Genomic DNA, 16,137 nt, shown 5'->3' on the forward strand with positions numbered 1-16,137 from the left:
GGGGCGTGCCGGCTCTCGAGCTCCAGGGCATTTTGCTCATACCGTGAAAGGATGTGTGTGGGCCATCTTCTCCTGAAAGGACTGAGGAGCATTGATTAGTCCACTCTCTATCTGCAGCGCCATTGCAGCCTGGCCAATCCCACCTGAGGAGCACCTTGCAGGGCACATCCGAGTCGTGGCCCACGAGTCGCAAGGCACTCAGTCCAAGCAGCCAGGGCTCACCCCCTTGGCCAACTCCGGCATGATTGACAGTTGGCACTCAGACTCTAACACCCCTGAGGTCCATGGAGGGGGAGGGGGGGTGCGGCCAGGCTTTAAGGCATCTGCACACTGACCCATGCCAACATGATACTCACCCTTCCTGAGCGCAGCAAGTCATTGAAGTGCTTCCGGAACTGCACCCAGGAGCACCGCACCATGTCACGGCTGCTAACCAGCGCTGCCACCCCCTCCCATGCCCTCTTGGTGAGGTGCAGTGGCCTCCTCCCCCCATCACTCGGAACAAAGGTATCCCTCCTGGCAGCCACCTCCTCCAGCAGAGGGGGGGGGCCGAGTGCCCACCCGACCTGCCCTCCCATCTGCCATGTCCAGCCGCACTCGGGTCCATAGTGCCTGCTCAGGGAACGTCCTCCGTGCCAGTCTTCCAGGGGCTGCCGGTTCGCCATTGGGCCTGGTGGCTGACAGGCCCCCCCCACCCCCGCACAGCCCTTCTCAGCCAGTGCAGAGCCACGTTTCACGCTGGGTGGGCCTTAATTGGCCCGCCAGCATGAAATCGCGGTCGGGGCCCAATCGCGGGCAACGGTCCATTTCGCGGCTGCTCCCGGGCCTGCCCACCGTGCCCAGCCGACGAAGGAAAAATCCTACTCCCTGTGTATTATATCCTGGAATATAGGAGGGGCTGATGGTTGGTGAGGACGGAAGGAATGAAATTGAATTTTTGTCAGGCAAGATGTAGATGTGAGAATTACTTTTACATATTTTTTTAAGAAAAATAAATTAAAAGTAAGTAGTTTTCATTGTTAACAAAGGTGCTTTCATAACACCACTCAATAATTTTTGATGTTAAAAGTATATATAGTTTGAAATTGAATAATTACTTTACTATTTAATGCATTAGTGATTAACAAACATAGATTTCTCTCAGGCCAGCCCTCAAGGGAATATTCCTGTGTAATATTGATCCATTTATAATGGTAATATGATAACAAGGCTGTCCTTATTCTGCAACATCCAACCACACGTAGTTTTCACAGTATCTATTGATTATATTCCCAATGACTCTCAGTGACTTTGATATTTTATTGTATGTTGGAATTCCGCCATAAAACAGAATTAGTTTCCCATGTTCCACTATATCATTGAGTAGCCCTCTGCAAATCCAATACAAACTAAGCCAATATTTTTGAAAAAAAAGTAGGTGGATCAATGCCCCCCCAAAAAATCAGACCTTAATTTTGTCCAGGAGATTTGTTTAAACAAATAAGATACAACCCTGGATAATATTGCTACTTAATTCAATCGCAGCTAGAACAATACTCACCCGTTTTGTGGTAACAGAATTTGGTAACAGAATTACCTATGATCGTTGAAAGGAAGGTGTTCCTGTTTAACTCCCAGAAATTTTGTGCCATTGCAGCAATATTCTCATATCCTTGTCCTAAAATAAGGCCCTCCTTATCCTTCTCGACCTGTTTGTAATCTTCGACACAGTTGACCACACCATCCTCCTCCAATGCTGCCTCACTTTTGTCCAGCTGCACACACCTAGTTCCATTTTTATCTGTCTAATCATATAGAGAATCACCTGCACGACTTCTCATCCAGCTCCCAGACTATTACATCTGGTGTCCTCCAAGGATCTATCCTTGGCCCCCTCCTTTTTCTAATTTTTAAGGTGTCACTCAGTGACACAATGCCAAAACATGTCAGTTCCCACATGTACATTGATGACACCCAGCTCTACCTCATCATCACCTCTGTCAACCCCTCCACTGTCTCTACATTGTTAGACTCATCCAGTACTGGCTGAGCAGAAATTTCTTCAAATGAAATATTTGGAAGACCAAAGCCATTGGCCCAGATTTTTGCTACAATGGAGAGGCTATTTTTATGCACAAAGTCATTGGAACTGTCCAGCTGTCAAAGCTGTCAAGGAACTGTCCAAGGATACAAAGTGAGTTGGCATGGAGGGACTAAGGGTGAAGGATGGTGGGTAGGGGTCATAAGTTGACATTTGTTGGCACTAAGTTGGCATGAGGGTATGGGGGCCATTGGAGTAGGGGGGTATAAATTGACATAGGGTATGTGGGCCATGGGTGAATGAGTAGAGGGGAATGGGTTGGCATGGAGCATGAGGGGCCATGGGGGTAGATAGAGGGGTATGGGCTGGCATGGAGGTATGAAGGGCCATGGGGGGTGGGGGGGCATAGGCGTAACTATTCCAAAAACCTCCTGGCTGACCTTACATGTTCTTCCGTGCATAAACTTGAGGTTATCCAAAACTCTGCTACCCATATCCTAACTCACATCAAGCCCCATTCACCAATCACCCCTGTGTTTGCTGACCTACATTGGATCTTGTTAAGCAAATCCCATAACCTTGACCTTCCCTATGTCTGCAATCCGCTCCAGCTCCATAACCCTCTGAGAATCTGTTTCTCTAATTCTGACCTCTTGAGAATACCCAATTTTATAAACACTCTACCATTGGTGGCCATGTGTTCAGCTGCTTTGAGCTCTGGAATTCCCTCCCTACATCTCTCCATTTCTCTAGCTCTCTTTCCCCTTTTAAGCTTACTTAGGCCTCTTAAAGCAAGATTTTGGCCATCTGCTGTAATATCCCCTTATGTAACTTGGTATCATGTTTTGTTTTATAATGCTCCTATGAATTGGCTTGGGACTTTTATTATGTTAAAAGGCCTATATAAATACAACTTCCTGTTATTACCAAGTGCTACACGATCTATTACTTTCTATTGAAGTGTTGGGATTGAAATGTAAGTAAAAGTTAATTGCAAATGAGATTAAGAATAGTTAATGTTTTCTTTGTGGCATTTAGTGAGGGGGAACTTGATGTTGTAATTGACATCGTGCCTTGGGATCCTTTGTGTTCAGCTAGGCCTTGGTTTAACATGTTATTCTTTGTAATGCATCACTGACCTCTACTACATCACAGATAACAACTGTCTACGTTATGTGGTGCTGGTCAGCAGTTCAGGGAGAAGCGTTTACATGTCTGCAGTTGTATTAAAAAATCAATGGGATTCAGGAGGTTCCCTAAATCATCCCTATAATGTACCTGTCCTGGACTTCTGAAGCTGCCTTGGTGACTAACTCTTTGGTGTTGGTTGGACTTTGAGCCACAGTTGTGCCTAAGTGCATATTAGTGCCACATACACCAACAATGGAATTATTCCTATGTAGATGTTAAGGAATTGGACTGAGAATGGGTTTACATGAATACAACCGATCGTCAAAATGAATTGAATTGAATGAGAAGAAATATTAGTATCAATGATGAAAATGACACCTTGGCCAAGGTGCCAGTGATTTGCAAATAAATTTCCATTTTTCCAGTGAATGTCTGCCGATTATCTTTATATGTATCTGTCTATTCTAATTCTGGCTTTTTGCATGTTTCCGATTTTAATTGCTTTACCATTGGTATCTCTGCCTTCAGCTTTCAGTTCTGGGCTCTGGAATTCCCTCCCTAAGCCTCTACTTCTCAATTTCCCTCCTTCTTTAAGAAACTTACCTCTCTCCTGTCCTAAAACGTACTCAGGTGGCGCAGTGTCAAATTTTGTTTGATAATGCTCCTGTGAAGCACTTTGGGGCATATATGCTAATGGAACTATATAAATGCAAGCTGTTGTATATTAATGTCTGCAGTTATTTTTCATCATTCAAGCTGGGAGCTTCATTCACTAAACAAATACTTACAGAAGTTCCTTAGTAACCGATCCTGCAGTGACTGGACTTGTGGAAACCATTTACAGGAGGAGAAAAAGAGCACTACAATTTCAAGCTATTGAACATTCATAGTGGAGGTGATTAGCCTCACCTGCACTGTGCAACTCTTTGTTGAGTAAGAAAAAGGCACCTACTTGTTCATTCAATTGTTCAGCAAGCGATGTTGAATAACATGGAGAATAAAATCAGTGGCAGCAAAAAGGCAGCATTATTTTCCATGAAAGAATGAGAAAGGAAAAGTGGGATGGTAAGCAGGAGGTAAAGGGATGCAAGGGAGAGGCAGAGAGAGTTTATTTATAGTTGTTCTTTTAGTTTATTGTTAAAGCGTTTGTAGCTTTTAGTTTCTTTTTTAATTTTATTGCTGATTTATTGCTGCAGTATTTCATTTTCTGTGAGTTGTTGATGATTAAAATGCGATTTCTCCCATCTCATTTTTTGGCCTGTTAATAAAAATAGTCTGAATATTTAATTCAATGCTCTGAGGCGTATAAGATTAAGGTTTTTTTAAAAAGCATCCTAAAACTAACTAGGATACACTATTTTTAAATGGCCTGCTTCCTCCTCTAGCGTTAATTACAGATTTACAAGAATCGCAGCGGGAAAACATTTCAATCTGAGATCCTTCACCACCTACACAATTTAAAGGACTCTAACATGAAGGGGATTGTTTTAGTTTAATTATTAATTAGATGATGATTTGTCATTTTGAACTCCCCCTTGCAGCATGAGTGGCTCCAGTCATGCCAGTTATAGGTATCTTTGCACAATTAATTTCAATGGGAGGAAAATCAGGCTGGTTCTACAACGGGTAGGTGATTCACTCCACCAGGTCAGAAAACAAAGGTGAAAATTACCCCTGTTTGGATACGGACGTACATACAAACGCACATATGAATTAGGAGCAGGCCACTCGGCCCTTAAAGCCTGCTCAGCCATTCAACAAAATCATGGCTGATCTGATTTTAACCTCAGCTCCACATTCGTGCCTGTTTCTACACATTGTCTTGGAAGAGGCAGAACTTATGTTTGTCCCGTCGAAAATCAATTATAGGCAAGAGGTGGGGACTTCTTAAACCATGAGGCCTTGCCCCTGGCACTGGATTCAAGGGCACCTGAGAGTCAGACTGGTGGGCTCCTGACCTGGGCAAGTGATCTGTACTCTTAGTCAGATTGACTCTGAAAAGGAATAATTTCCAGGATCTTCCCTCCTGCTCAGGGGGTCATTGCAGTGTCTTTACAGACAGGCAGCCATCCCAGTTCCCTGTAATTTGGAGCAAGAGAGCACAAGAAAAGCACCCACAAGTGCTACAAGTGCCCAGCAGCCTCACGGAAATGAGATGCTCGTCTACTTCCGCTGGCGCGAGTCAGCTGGGTACAATCCTGGTGCAACTGCCCAGATCACAGCACATGCAATTTTAGGGCATGATGCCAATTAATAGAATTTAAGTCATCATAAGTGAAACAATAACTATCTCAAGTATCAGAACCTCTCACATGCAGCTGGCTTTTGATTGATAAACAAATATAAGGGAATGGAAGGGACCAGCTGGGAAATCAGCAGGGACCCAGAAACAGCTGGATTTTCATCCTTACTGCCTGGGCATTGAGCATTTCCTCAGCGAAGCAGCAGACATTGGTAACAGGACTTGCTGATTTCCTTTGCATTGTTGACATTAATCCAGTCGTAATCCAGCAGATTCTGTAAGGGGTATTGGAATGAACTTAATGTACCGGACAAGTTTCTCACTTGAAACAGATAACTTTATCACAGAGCTCTTTTAGAAGCTACATGCTTGAACCAGGTCCACTATTGGAAAGCTCCGCCCCCCAGATTATGCACGTTTAGGGCTCATCCGTCAGAACAATCACGTGACCCCCTAATCAGCAGTAGGAAAGGATATACCCACAATCACTACATTTCCTCTCCCTTTGGTTTCTTTACATTTCCTATTTATGAAGAACATTTTAATCCACAACATATACTTATATACACAGGTCATGTGATTAAAGATTAAGTCTCCAAGGTAGTTTTCTAATTCGGTTAGAGCGGCATATCTCTACCACTTGAGATTCTCCAATTGGATCGACATGATCAGGAACTGAAGCATCGAATACATCCTTAGAAAGTGTCGGTTCAGGGTTAGGCAATTCAATGGAGGCATCAGGTATGTCTATTCCAGATCGATCTCAGGGATTAATGGCTCGACTTTAATTTCAGGTGGAATAGCTGGTTGTTGGAATGGTTCTCTACTCCTTAGATGATCCATATGTTTTCAAACAATCTGGCCTTCCACTTCTACTTGGAATGACAAGGGTCCAGTTTCTGAGGCAATTATACCAGGAACCCAACTAGGTCCATTTTCAAAATTCCGTAGAAAACTATATCTCCTACAATAAATCTTTGAGCTTTGCTATGAATATAATGACTTAATTTCTGACGACTCTGATTCTTCTCTACCTTCCCCTCTAAGTTTGGAAACACTAGACTTAACCTTGCATGTAAGCGGTGTTTCATAAATAATTCAGACGGTGTTGAACCCGTAGTCGCATGAGGAGTCATACGATAATTGAGGAGAAAATGGGAAAGTTGAGTTTCTAAAGTATCTTCGTATAACCTCTTCATTCCAGATTTGAAAGTTTGCACAGCTCTTTCAGCTAACCCATTTGATGAGGGATGATATGGTGCTGTTTTATATGTTTAATTCAATTTTGTTAGGAAATAGAGATAGTTTAAGTAAGTTATATTTGTATTTGTGGGTGTTGGGAATGAGTTTTAGCTTAAAGTTTTAAGTTTGATTTGTATTTCTGTATCTGCATTAAGGAAAGGTCAAGTTGAGTTTTAGTTTCACTTTAAAAGGTACCTGCCTTTCTAATGAGTTTTATGACTTTAAGAGAAGTTAAAGCAAACACGAGTAGAAAATACTGTGCGGTTGCCTAGCAGAGGTATCAACCAGAGAGGCAGGCCCCATCCACCCACACTCACAGAAAAACTAAAGAAACAGCAGTTTTGTGTTCAGTTGGGAGCAGCTGCCAGGCAGAAGCAACCTAGAAGGGGCAGATAGCCAGTCCCTAGCTAAAGTTGGCTAAAAGTATCTGCCAGAAAGAGACTGGAGCAAAGGGGACAGAAAGTAAGACCCGAACTAAAGAATAAAGTCCCCAAATCCAGAGGAGTGAAACAGGAGAAGGTCCCAAGCAGACCTTCTAGTCAAAGGAAGGACAGGAACCTGGAAAAGGTCCTGTTTAGTGAAGTTAAAAGTAAGGAGCAGAGAATAAGACTCCAAGCTTCAAGTTTAAAGGGACAGAAGCTGCAGGAAGCAGATTTAAAGTGATATAAAGGCTTGGAAGAAGTCAGAAGGTCAAAAGACACAACCAAAGGTCTGTAACTCTTTGCTATGGGCATGTGAAGCAGTGGTCTACTATTGATGGCTGAATCAGTGAGAGAGAGTGTGTGGAAGAAAGCTTGAATGCACATGTTGACCCAGGGGAGAGGAACATTGGAAAGAGGGTTTGAAATCCTGGAGGTGGACCCTTGCAGAAGGCATCTCAGAGAAAGCGTCGGTTTGGGAGCCAATTCCAAAGTGCTCCAGAACGTGCCCCCGCCCCCCTCCCAGCCAAGCTGTTCCAGTACAGTTACAACATTGGCATCTACCCAGCTATATGAAAATTGCCCAGGTGTGTCCTATACACAAAAAGGACAAATCCAAACCAACCAATACCACCCCACCCAAACTGGGCATCAGTGAGCAAGCTGTTGCTAAGCAAGTGCCATTTGATAGCACTGTTGATGACACCTTCCATTACTTTACTAATGACCAAGAGTAGACTGATGAGGCGGTAATTGGCCGGGTTGGATTTGTCCTGCTTTTTGTGTACAGAACGTACCTGGGCAATTTTCCACATTGCCGGTAGACGCCAGTGTTGTAGCTGCACTGGAACAGCTTGGCTAGGGGTCTGGCAAGTTCTGGAGCACATGTCTTCAGTACTATTGCTAAAATATTGCCAGGACCCATAGCCTTTGTTGTTTGGCACACAAGTCTAGTGTTATAGCTTCTCCAGGTTGATGCCTCATTTTTAGGTACACCTGGTGCTGCTCCTGGCATGCCCTCCTGCATTCTTCATTAAACTAGGGTTGATCCCCTGGCTTGATGGTAATGATAGAGTGAGGGATATACCGGGCCATGAGGTTACAGATTGTGTTCGAGTGCAATTCTGCTGCTGCTGATGGCCCACAGCACCTCTTGGATGCCCAGTCTTGAGTTACTAGATCTATTTGAAATCTATCCCATTTAGCATGGTGATTTTGCCACACAACACGATGAAGGGTATCCTCAATGTGAAGGTGGGACTTCGTCTCCACAATGACTGTGCGGTGGTCAGTCCTACCGATACTGCCATGGACAGTATCTGCGGCAGGCAGGTTAGTAAGGATGAGGTCAAGTATGTTTTTCCCTCTTGTTGGTTCCCTCACCACCTGCTGCAGACCCAGTCTAGCAGCTATGTCCTTTCGGATTTGGCCAGCTCGGTCAGTAGTGGTGCTTTGGAGCCACTCTTGGTGATGGACATTGAAGTCCCTCACCCAGAGTACATTCTGCACCCTTGCCACTCAGAGTGCTTCCTCCAAGTGTTGTTCAACATGGAGGAGCACTGAATCATCAGTTGAGGGAGGGCGGTATGTGGTAATCAGCAGGAGAATTCCTTGCCCATGTTTGACCTGATGCCATGAGACTTCATGGGGTCCGGAGTCGATGTTGAGGACTCCCAGGACAACTCCCTCCTGACTGAATACCACAGTGCGGCCACCTCTGCTGTCCTGCCGGTGGGACAGGACATACCCAGGGATGGTGATGGTACAGATCATTATCTGTAAGATATGATTCAGTGAGGATGACTATGGGGAGAATTTTCACCCCATCGGGGGGGTTGGGCGGGAGTGGGCCCGGACAGGCGGGTGCGCAGCCGATCACCGCACGCGATCAGCTGGGCACTGTCATTTTACATGGGCGGGTCAATTAAGGCCCACCCAGTGTGACACATGCCCGGAAGCATTGAGCGCTCCCTGTGCGGGAGGGTGAGGTTGCCTGTTGCATGCGTGCAAAAGAGTGCAGAAATCTCCCTGAGGCACAGAGCTGCAGGGAGATTAGCTTAAGTTCAAAAAATTTTAATAAAGAAAAAAAAATTGAAGCCATGTCCCCTCATGTGATAGTGCCACATGAGCTGGGGCATGTCTATGAATGTTATAAAACTTTAAATACCTTCATGAAACCTCATCCCGCCCATGGATGAGGTTCCATGAAAAATGCAAAGGCCGCCTGGGCTCTTCGCCTTAAAGGTTGGATGGGCAGCTCAGTTTATTGTTTTAATTGATATTTAAATGGCCTTAATAGGCTTTTGACAGTTCAGCGGACACACAGCTGAGTTGGCTGCGCCGCCACCGAACTGAAAATCTGAATGACACGCAGTGACGTTGGCACGCACGCCCAACGTCACCATGTGTTATTTTACGCATCGGCAAGCAGGCCCTGCCACCCCCCCCACCCCCCGCCCCCCCTCCTCCCTGACCTGAAAATTCTGGCCTGTGTCAGGTTGTTGCTTGACTAGTCTGTGAGACAGCTCTCCCAATTTTGGCACTAGTCCCCAGATGTTAGTAAGGAGGACTTTGCAGAGTCGACAGGGCTGAATTTGCCATTGTCGTTTCTGATGCCTAGGTCGATGACGGGTGGTCCATCCAGTTTCATTCCCTTTTGTGACTTTGTAGCAGTTTGATACAACTGAGTGGTTTGCTAGGCCATTTCAGAGGGCATTTAAGTGTCAGCCACATTACTGTGGGTCTGGAGTCACATATAGGCCAGGCCAGGTAAAGACAGCTGATTTCCTTCTCTAAAGAACATCAGTGTACCAGATGGGTTTTTATGACAATCAACAATGGTCATCATCAGACTTTTAATTCCAGGTTTTTATTGAATTCAAATTCCACTATTTGTGCTGGTGGGCTTCAAACCCAGGTAACCAGAGTATTACCCTGGGCCCCTGGATTACTAGTCCAGCGACAATACCACTACACCACCGCCTCCCCCTAGATCAACCATGATCTTATTGAATGGCAGAGAAGATTCGAAAGGCTGAGCGGCCTACCCCTGCTCCTATTTCTCATGTTGTCATGAACAGACCCTTGTGTCTGTCACAGCGGACGAATAGAGCCATCTTTGAGCCTGAGATAATGCTATTTATTTATTAATGCTAGAAGGTGCATGCAAGTGATCTATGATGACTCTGCTTCTGATTTTCCACCTTCACCCCCCACAGGCAAGCATGTATCTCCTACTGCGTATTTCCCTGTGGCATGGTAGAGATTGGAGAACTGTGGGCATAAATCCATACTGCACTAGTCTGTGGCACAGCATGTTGGAGCCAGGTCATTGTGGTATTATTAGAATTCTTGCGCTAAGATGTAGTGAACTGTATATTGGCATGAACTTTAAAGAAAGTTTCATTGCAGGGTGCAAGCACAGAGAAAGCTTCCTTCACAGAAAAAGGAATAATGACTTTATTCAGGCAGTGAACTCAGTACACCGTGGGTGACAGTCGGAATGGTATTATCGTGTCCATTTGGAGTCACAGGTATAGTGTAATAATTATACCAGAAAGTTTTATTTTTTGCCTTTAGCATAAAAGAAGTTAACCATGTAATTAAAATGAAAACAACTTATAAATTCACTGAAACAAGAGGACAAAGAGTGAATGAAAAGACAAACTTGCATTTATATAGTGCCTTTCACAACCTCAGGATGCCCCAGAGCGCCTCACAGCCAATGAAATAGCTTTTGAAGCATAGTCACTGCTGTAATGGGGGTATTACAGGAGTATTATTATGTGAGTTTCGCTGTTAAGGCATTGTGCAGACTTCTGCACTACCCTATTGTTGTGGGACAAATGCCACTCAGAGTCAGGAGATGGTTAAAGTTGAAGTTTTATTACAGCCATGCAGGGGAAAGATTCAAACTGCAGAATCTCTCAAAATGCAGTTACTATAATATACATTTATACACAATACAGCTTCAGCTGGCTGCACGCCCAAGCGTATTTTATCTTCTCGTGGCCTTCATGTGTCCCTTGTAAACATATCCTATCTTATTCTCACAGACAAGCAAGCTAGTGAACATTATGAAAAGCAAAAACAGAAAACAGCTCAGGCTTATCAGCTACAGTGACTTCATCTCTAACAAAACGCATATAGAAAAACAGCATGCAGATGTGTAGGCCAAGGGTTGTGGTGAAAAAGTACAACTAGAGAGACAGCTTTTATAAGTATAACTCACTTTATGACTCATGGTTATCGTATTAACCCTTATCTTATCTATGCAATTTACATTCCCTCCCTGCCCATGGCTGGGTTTAAAGGCTGCAGCACCAATTTAAAGGGATTGTAGTCAGTTAGAGTCATAGAGGTCTACAGCACAGAAAAAATCCCTTTGGCCCATTGAGTCTGCGCTGGTTAAACAAGTACCTAACTATTCTAATCCCATTTTCCAGCACTAGGCCCATAGCCTTGTGTGCCGTGGCATCGCAAGTGCACATCCAAATACTTCTTAAATGTTATGAGGGTTTCTGCCTCTACCGCCCTTTCAGGCAGTGAGTTCCAGATTCCCACCACCCTCTGGGTGAAAGAATTCTTCTTCACATCCCCTCTAAACCTCCTGCCCCTTACCTCAAATCTATGGCCCCTGGTTATTATCCCTCCACCAAGGGGAAAAGTTCATTCGTGTCTACCCTATCTATGCCCCTCATAATTTTATACACTTCAGTCATGTTCCCCCACAATCTCCTCTGCTCCAAGGAAGATAACCCCAGTCTATCCAATCTCCCCTCATAACTAAAACTCTCCAGCTCAGGCAACATCCTGGTAAATCCCCTTTGCACTCTCTCTAGTGCAATCACATCCTTCCTATAATGTGGATGCCAGAACTGCACGCAATACTCTAGCTGTGGCCTAACCAGTGTTTTATACAGTTCCAGCATAACCTCCCTGCTCTTACATTCTATTCCCCGGCTAATAAAGGCAAGTATCCCATATGCCTTCTTAACCACCTTACTTACCTGTCCTGCTACCTTAAGGGACCAGTGGATATGCATACCAAGGTCCCCCTGATCCTCGGTACTTCCCAGGGTCCCACCAGTCATCGTGTAACCCCGTGCCTTGTTTGATCTGCCCAAGTGCATCATCTGACACTTATGGATTAAATTCCATTTGCCGCTGATCAGCCCATCTGACCAGCCCATCTATATCCTCCTGTAATCTAAGGCTAAATAGTAAATACCATCCCACCAATTTTCGTGTTATTCCCGAATTTACTGATCAACCCTACTACATTCAAGTCTAAATCGTTTATATATACCACAAACAGCAATGGACCCAACACTGATCCCTATGGAACCCCACTGGACACAGGCATCCAGACACAAAAACACCCCTCGACCATCACCCTCTGCTTCCTGCCACTCAGCCAATTCTGGATCCAATTTGCCAAATTGCCTTGGATCCCATGGGCTCTTACCTTTGTTATCAGACTCCCATGTGGGACCTTATCAAAAGCCTTGCTGAAGCCCAAGTAGACTATGTGAAATGCATTGCTCTCATCTACACACCTGGCCACCTCTTTGAAAAATTCAATCAAATTGGTCAAACATGATCCCCCCTTGACAAAACCATGCTGACTGTCCTTGATTAATCCCTGCCTCTCCAAGTGTAGATTAATTCTGTCCCTCAGAATTGCTTCCAATAGTTTCCCCACCACTGAGGTTAGACTGACTGGCCTGTAGCTCCCTGGTTTATCCCTTCCTCCCTTCTTGAATAATGGTACCACATTGGCTGACCTCCAGTCCTCTGGCACCTCTCCTGTGGTCAGAGAGGTATTGAAAATTATTGCCAGCGCCCCTGCTATCTCCTCCCTTGCCTCACTCAACAGCCTGGCATACATTTCATCTGGGCCTGGAGATTTATCTGCTTTTAAGCCTGCCAGACCACTTACAACCTCTTCCCTTTCTTTGCTAATTTCTTTAATTATATCACGGTCCTTCTTCCTGATTTCCATATCCATGTTGTCCCTCTCACTTGTGAACACTGACACAAAGTATTCATTTAGAACCCTACCAGCATCTTCCGGCTCCACACACAAATTACCACTATGGTCCTTAATGGGCCCTATTCTTTCCCTAGTTATCCTCTTACTCTTGATGTACTTGTAAAATAACTTTGGGTTTTCCTTTATTTCACCTGCCAATATTTTTTCATGCCCCCTTTTTGCTCTCCTAATTTCCTTTTTAAGTTCCTCCCTACACATTCTATACTCTTCTAGGGCTTCCACTGTTTTGAGCCCTCGGCATCTGCCATAAGCCTCCCTTTGTCTCTTTATCCAATCCTGTATATCCCTCGACATCTAGGATTCCCTCGATTTGTTGGTCCCACCCTTTATCTTTACTGGAATGTGTTGGCCCTGTACTCTCCGTATTTCCTTCTTGAATGAGTCCCACTGCTCTGATGCAGGTTTACCTAAAAATAGTTGCTCCCAGTCCACTCTGGCCAAATCATATCTGATCTTATTAAAATTGGCCTTCCTCCAATTTAGAACTCTGATTTCTGGCCCATCCTTGTCTTTTTCCATAACAACCTTGAATCTAACTGAGTTATGATCACTATCTGCAAAATGCTCCCCCACTGAAAGTTCTACCACTTGCCCAGCTTCATTCCCTAAAATTAAGTCCAGGACCGCCTCTTGTAGGACCTTCTATGTACTGGTTTAAAAAGCTCTCCTGGATGTATTTTAAGAATTCTGCTCCCTCTAAACCTATTGCACTATGACTAACCCAGTTAATTTTGGAGAAGTTGAAATCCCCACTATTACTACCCTATTATTTTTACATTTCTCTGAAATTTGCCTGCATATCTGCTCTTCTATTTCTCTCTGACTGTTTGGGGGCCTATAGTACACTCCCAGCAATGTGATTGCTCCTTTTTTGTTTTTAAGTTCTACCCATATGGCTTTATTTGAGGAGCGTTCTTAGATGTCATACCTCCTTACTGCTGTAATTGATTCCTTGATCAAGATTGCGATACCCCCTCCTCTTTTACCTCCTCCCCTGTCTCACCTGAAGACCCTATGTCCAGGAATATTGAGCTGCCAAATCTGCCCCTCTCTCAACCATGGGCTGAATTTTGCCCTTGATGGGTGGTACCGGCTCGGTGGAGGACGGGCAGCCGATTGCCTCTGCCGAAGTGGGCCCTGCCGCCATTTTGAGTGGGCGGGCCAATTAAGGCTCGCCCAGCAGGCCGCCCGATGGGAAACGCTATGCGTTTCCTGTGCGGGGGTGGGGGAGGGATTCCCCAACTGTCAAAGTGCGCTTTTTAGTGCGCTGATAAATATCACATAAACTTTATTAAAGTTTTTTAAAACAGACATGAAACCTCATCCTGCCGGTGGATGAGGTTTCATGTTTTTTCAGAAGCCCGATGGGGCTCCTGGCCTGCCCACCAGCCTTAAGGTTGTACAGGCAGGTCCTTTAATTGGCTTAATTATCCTGTCAATGGCCTCAATTTGCCATTGACAGGACGGCGGGTGGACAGCTGATTGCGCTGTCCGTCCACCTTCCTGAATATTTAAATGGACCGGGAAGACATCGGGGATTCCTCCTGATGTCATCCTGCGTCATTTTCGCATCGACAAGCAGGCCCCGCCCCCAGTTTACCAACGGAAAAATTCTGGCCCATGTCTCTGTGACAGCAAAGCATTATACCTCCATGTGTTAATTTGTACCCTCAAGTCATCTGCCTTATTCATCAGACTCCTTGTATTAAAATAAATACCATCCAACTTTGCCAAACTCCATTATGCCTTAACTGGCCTATAATTTCTCTGCCTTCCAGACTCATTTGCTCTCTCTTTTAATTTTGGCTGTGCAGCTCCCCCTGCTGAACCTCCTCTCAGGATCCCACCCCCTGCCAAGTTAGCTTAAACCCTCCCCAACAGCACTAGCAAACCTCCCCGCAAGGATGTTGGTCCCATTCCGGTTCAGGTGCAACCCCGTCCGCCTTGTACAGGTCCCACCGCCCCCAGAAATGGTCCCAATGTCTCAGAAATCTAAAGCCCTCCTTCCTGCACCATCTCTCCAGCCACACATCCATCTGGACTAACCTCTTATTTCTATACTCACTAGCACGTGGCACTAGAAGTAATCCAGAGATTACTACCTTTGAGGTCCTGTTTTTTGATCTGCTTCCTAGCTCCCTAAATTTTGCCTGCAGGACCTTATCCCTATTTCTACCTATGTCGTTGGTACCAATACTTACCATGATCTCTGTCTGTTTGCCTTCCCCCTTTTGAATGCCCTGCAGCCGTTCAGTTAAAGGAAAGTGGTCATTTCCAGGAATAAAATAAATCTGTGAGCATTTTTAAAGGCTCAAATATAATTGAAAAAGAAATGGAAAACTTTGTAAAGACTGCAAAGGAAAACAAAATCGTGGCTGAAGCTGAAAGTTAGGAAAAGCCACAAGAAGGCATGAAATACAGTCAGTGGGCAATTGGCACTTCACTTGATGCCATGTTTGATGCCTGACGAGATGAGTATCCTGCTACAATTTGAGGTTGGTCACCCTGTTTGGCCCTCCCGGAGGCTGGCAAGATGTTGCAGGCAAGCTCAGGAGCTGCAGGGCATGGCAACAGGTGTAGCAGAAGATGGCACACCTTTGTGAAATCTGTCAAGATGAGACTGCTAAATAATGACAAATACCAGGTAGAAGGCCCATGATTCCATGTGTTTGTTGTCAACCTGTTCTCCTATAGCATTAACATGAGCTGACAGACCTTTCATTACAGCTTAGTCATATCCACTCCTTAACGTGGCACAAAGTCAAGATATAGCATAGAGGTGAAAACTTTAACACGCTCACATGTTCCATGGGCTTCAGACTTCAAAGCACTGAAACATAACCCAGCTGTTTGATGGCAAAGGTAGCCTGGATGATGAGTTCATAGAGAGTTTTTGGGACAGCTTCTTAGAGCAGCACATTCCAGAGCCAACTAGAGAGCAGGCTATACTAGATATAGTAATGTACAATGAGACAGGAGTAATTAATGACCTCATAGTGAAGGCACCCCTAGGTAGCAGTGATCATAA

This window comes from Cetorhinus maximus, chromosome 5 (assembly GCF_964194155.1).
Source record: "Cetorhinus maximus chromosome 5, sCetMax3.hap1.1, whole genome shotgun sequence".
NCBI classification, from domain to species: Eukaryota; Metazoa; Chordata; class Chondrichthyes; order Lamniformes; family Cetorhinidae; genus Cetorhinus; species Cetorhinus maximus.